We start from the raw sequence: 5,805 nt of genomic DNA on the forward strand, positions 1-5,805 counted from the left end.
TTGTTTTTTCACACTTTTGAATTCTTCCTTATATTTGCCCAATGTCTTCTTTATATCCTTCATCTCTTTTGCCATATCTTCCCTCAATGCATTGATTTCATTTTTGAATTGATTTAGGAGATGTGTTTGATTAATAATCAGCTGTTTCAATTCCTGTATCTCAGTTGAAGTGCAAGTTTTTTCCTTTGACTGGGCCATATCTTCACACTAGGAAGAGATCTGTAATTTTCTGTTGTCTAGGCATCTGGTTTCCTTGATTACCCCATTCAGATTTTCCCAGACAGACAGGCTCAGGTCTCAGGAAGAGGCTGTACTCACTACCAGAACCTCCCCACTAAATCTCACTACATCATAGTTCTATGCTGTGATCAGCCATTCTACCCATTCCCAACTGGTTACAGATGACCCTCATCAGTTGTTCCAGAATATTTTCTAGTTGTTCTTGGCTATTAACTATTTTCTCCAAGGGACTGACTAAATTCCACACACCCCCTATGCTGCCATCTTTGCCCTGCCTTGCAGTGTTTTTTTGATCTGGAGGAAATGTGTTTATAGTAGAAGAAAAAAAATAATTATGAGGTTTATTCGGTGGTGTGCTACTAAATGTTTTACAGCCAATTATCTCTAAAAAAAGGAAGCCCTCATCTATAGTGTTGTTCCTTTCCATGGTGTACATACTCCCACCAAGGCCAGTTTCAAACTACCAACTCTGTCTCTGAATATTGTGTTAGGAAGAGATGTGCACGTTGACCCTACCACCCCAGCATGGTACTGCTGATTTACACAGCCTTCTATTGGAGTCCCTCAACCCTGCATCTCTTCGCCTAAGTCAGACCCGCTGCTGGGCAGGTGGGCAGGTCCTGCTGTTAGAAGAACATTCCCTGCAGTGATGGAGCACCTAGGGGCAGAGAGTGGGGCTTTCAGAGCTACAGAACAGGAGGCATGACTGCAGGGCACTGCTTCTGATTGGCAGAGAAGGTCTGTGACTGACACAGCCCTTGGGGTGAGATTGTGAAGGAGGGAAAAGAGGTCCACACCCCCCACCCACACCCCCTTTTTAACTGCTGGAAGCCGCGATTGTTTTCCAAAAGAACCTAAACTTGCTGAGAAGTCTAAATGACTTAGATCGACAAATATAACCTATACAATTAAAAAATAGATGGCGAGGAACTTGATAAATATCAGCTTTATGAGAATCATTGGCTCTAACTATTTGGAAGAAAATTACAGGGGACTGTTATTTCTTAAGTGTGTTTGCTTAATTTTTCTCAAATTTGGAAGCATATATAACCAAAATGAGCATCTGTTAATTCTGGAGATCAGAAAATAGGGATTCAAGACTCTTTAAATTTTGTTTTCTAAAGAAACAGGCTATGCTCTTGCTATGGTACTGTTCCCACTAAATCTCAGGTGTTAGGATTTCAAATAAGCTGTTAATTCTTTCCACTTTCCCCTACCTCTAGCCAGATGTGCTTTTATCTTTCCCAGCCTCATATTTTTCTGAGCATCAAACTATAATAATGGATCTGGAGTTAGATCTATGGGAATTTAAATCCCACCGGAACCACTGACACACTGTGGAATTTTGAGCATCTGTTTTCTGTGGATAGTGGTAGACAGCAGTACCTACTTCATGGGGCTGATGTAAAGAGATACTACATTGAGATATGTAAACCACAGGTACCAGAAACGTAAGAAGCACTCAATAAATGATAGCTATTTCTAGCCCCTCACACTGCCTGCTGGCAGAAAGCAGGAAGTAAGTACCCAGAGCTCCTCAGCACACTCCTTTGCTCTGCAGAATCTCTGATGATAGGAGCACAGGCCTTGAGTGGACACAGCATGACCCTGGTTGCTTTCTTTTTATGATCTTGACCATAGGCACTTCATCGTCTCATGTCCCAAGGAGTCAAGTGAGTGAGGCTGGGAGCCTTAAGTCCTTGGTTTGAAAGGTTTATGGCTTTGTAGTTAAAAGGTAGACTATGCATTCTGCTGGGCAAGGTCCATGCTTTATTTTCTGTATCTACCCCAGGTCTAGCACATGGTAGGCAATCAGTTAGCATGTTGGGTGAAATACAGTAAAATATAATTTTCTCTAAAGGTATTGGATGCAGTGACTTGCTTTGATCTCACCGACAGCATTTTTCCAAAATGGGAAGAGTGATCTGAAGCTCAAGGCCTTGGCAGGTGGAAAGGGGGAAACCCTTCCCCAACTGTTGTCAGATGCTCTCCATCCCCATATGAGCCCAGGTCAGGACCTCCTTGGAACCTCCTGGGAACTAAGAGGCTGGTGAAGTCCCCTCACCACACCCTCTTCTTGGGGAATTTCTCTGCCTTCTGCTTCCTCCGCTTTCTACACACAGGGCTCTGCCCTCAATCAGCTGTCAGTGGCCTCTAACACAAGTGACCTTGCTGCTCCTCCAGTGGCCATCGACATGTTAACCAGTGCTCACAAGCGTTTACAGCAAGCATGGCAAACTTTTTCTATAAAGGGCCAGGCAGGAAATATTTGAAGCTTTGTGGGCTATACAGTCTCAGGAGTGACTAACTGTTCCACTCTGCTGTTGTAGCATGAAAGACGCCACTGACAATAAGGTAAAGGATGGGGTGTGGCTGAGTTCCATGGAACTTTGTTTACAAAGACAGGCAGTAGGCTGTATTTTGCTGACTACTGGTTTTTAGAGAATTGCCTGTTAGATGGTGGAGATCAAGATAGTGATAATAATTATAACAGAAGCAGCAGCAGCAACCAGCATGTGCATTACTGAGGACTAAACTCCCTTCTAAGGGTCTAATATGTAATTACTCATTTAATCCTTACAACAATCCTATGAGGTAGGGTTACTGTTATCACCATTTTACAGATTAATAAACTGAGACACAGAAGGATTAAGAAACTGCCCAAGGTCACACAGCTCCAGGCCAATGCTCCTAAAATACTCCCTGAGAGGCAGCTTTCTCTCCCTAGGACTGGCCCTGGCAGCCCAGGGGTGAGTCCTCCCATGTGAAACTGCAGCGTGGAGGGTCCCACATTCAAGGGGTACAGTCTCCCACAGATTACCAAGATTTAGCCTTTAGGGAAACAGTTCCCAAGCTATAGAATCCTTCAAAATCTTGAAAGCTCACAGACTCCTGGACCCAGAAATTGGAAATTTGGAAATTCTGATTCAGGTCAGAGGGTAAAACCCAGGAATCTGCATTTTTAAAATAAACACTTCCATGATTCTGATACAGGTAGTCTGTGGAAGACACTTTGAAAAACAGGGCTCCATGGAAATTGCCTTGACCAGATGCTTTACTCAGAGTGTGGTTATTAGAAGACTTCCCCCTCATTCTCTTTTTTATAAGAAAATCAAAAGATTATAACAGCCTCCAGCTTCCTAGTGAGGCAGTGTCCGATATTAAGAATCAGAGAGATCTTCTATGTACAAATGTGCTTCAGAATGCCTGTGAGCACAGCCTCTCTGGAGGGCAGCCTTGGGACTTGTCTTTTTGACAAGCAGGTGAAGTTCGAGGCCCGCCGAGCTTTGCAGGCAGCTCTGTCTTGTACAGGGTGAAGATCAATCCCAGGGGCCAGGCTTAGAGAACAAAGCACCTCTTCTTATTCACCTGACCGCCCCGATAAGCTTTTCTCTCCACATCCAGAAAAGGGTAAAAAGGGTTTGTTTTCAGCTTTTCTGCCTTCATAGGCCCCAAAGAACACATTGTCACCCTTCTTTCATGGTGTGGGGAAGAACTAGACAGGAGGCTTACTTCATTTTTTTTGCCAATTCTCTTCCTACTTATTGAATCCCTATAGAGTTCTTGAAATTGAAGAAGACTCAGCTGCAGAGCTATAGGGTGTCTCCGATCTCAGGAAGAGTCACTGAGCTCTACTAATATGAGGGTATTCTCTGTTCAAAATCCAAAATGGACCATGGCAACTGGGAGGAAAGACAAAGCACGTGGGAGTGGTTGAATGAAGGGAAGACACAACGGGGTTGGGCTTTTCTCTGAAAGGAAATGTGATTCTAAAGAGGAAGGGGTCTAGCTGTTTTCTACTGCCTCTGAAGTTAGGGTATGATGAAACAGTCTTACATTGCAAAAGGGATACTTAATTGTTACTGGCCATTTGAGGATTCTTGGGTCCTAAACTGTGTTGAGGAGGGAGACAGTGTTAGTCACAGTGGATAATGCCAAATACAGTCTGGGGTCTGAGGTGAAATGGACAGATGAAATTCTTCAGAAAGAGATGTTGGTAGAGTAAGAATGGATGGGACTTCGTATGAGGATTTTTCTTTGACCCAGGAGAAGTCATTCAGTTTTGAGGTCATTTAATGGAAGCAAGATGATGGTAAGTCACACATGTAACACTTGATATAGAGAACAAGAGGCTCAGCTCTCTGAGGAAACAGATGGAATTTGTAACCCCACTTTCCTTTGAAAACCGCAAAATTGTTTTTGGTACAGCTGATTTTTTAATGCTCTGTTCATGGTCAACTGCAGTATCTGACACTTCGATGGGAATCTGAGTTAGTTTTATAAGGGGAAGATGGGGGGGAGTTTATTGGAAATCCTCATGATAATTGGTCAAAATTAATTGCGTAGCTAAGGAGGCTTCCTGAATTAGTAGATCGGTTTATGTCCACATGCTGAGTCAAATTTTTAAATATAAGTTCATCTTCTAATTACTAATGGTGAGAGTGGGAAGTCTATAGTGACAGGCCCTTTCTAAAACAATGCCACATGTCCCACACTAATGAGGACAATTTTGCACGAACATGCAAGCAAGCATGCCAGTCATTTATGACCTGTGAATAGTTGGCCTAAATGACTCAACATGGCCAGGAAAGGAAGAAAACTAGTCACACCTTGATTTTTCAAGTGATATTCTGGGAACAGCACTTTGCCAACCACCTACAAATGTCCTTCCCTTGAATGGCATTTCTTTTTCTTAAAATAACAGTGATTTCAATAACAAGAAATGAATTATCAGGTGCTTATTACATGGCAGGCACTATGTTAAACTCTTTACATATGTTATTTAATTCTCATGACAATCCTATAAGGAAAGAATTGTTGCCTTTATTTTATAAAACACTAGGTTCAGAGAGGTTAAATGCCCAGAACCTGAAAAATAACAAGGTGGGAAATTAGCCAATGATGTTGTTCTTATCCCAGGTTAGTCTCCATTCTCAGTTGATTAGCTGGACAGACATATTGCTACATGTGCTTGTTCATGCATTCATGCATTAATGAATTCATCCATCAAATTTTTATTGAGTGCCTCCTCTGCCAGACATTGTGTTAGGCACTGGGGAAACAGCTGTGAACCAAACAGACCTTGTTCCTGCCCTCGCTGAGCTTAGAGCAGAGTCATATCATGGGAGGCAAACAATAACATTTGAGTAGATTCCAAAGTAAAGAGTCCACCAACTAGTGAAGAGATAATTTGTGGTACATTCATACAATAGGATAGAATTCAGCAATAAAAAGAAATGAACCACTGAAACAAGCAACAACATGGATAAGTCTCAAAAACATTATGCTAAGTGAAAAAAATCAGACACATACGCTGTGTGATTTCATTTATATGAAACTCAAGTAAAACAAAATTATAGTAATAGAAGCAGATCAGTGGTTGCCAGGGGCCAGGGAGTGGGGAGAGGAGTTTGACTACAAAGAGTAAGAGTAAATGTTTGGGAGTGATGAAAATGTTGTATATTTTGATTGTGGTGGAGGTGATTATACAACTGTATACATTTGTGAAAATTCAACAGATTGTACACTTAAAATTGATAAATTTTATTTCATGTAAATTATACC

The sequence above is a fragment of the Choloepus didactylus genome, chromosome 7 (genome assembly GCF_015220235.1).
Source record: "Choloepus didactylus isolate mChoDid1 chromosome 7, mChoDid1.pri, whole genome shotgun sequence".
In the NCBI taxonomy this organism is placed as follows: domain Eukaryota; kingdom Metazoa; phylum Chordata; class Mammalia; order Pilosa; family Megalonychidae; genus Choloepus; species Choloepus didactylus.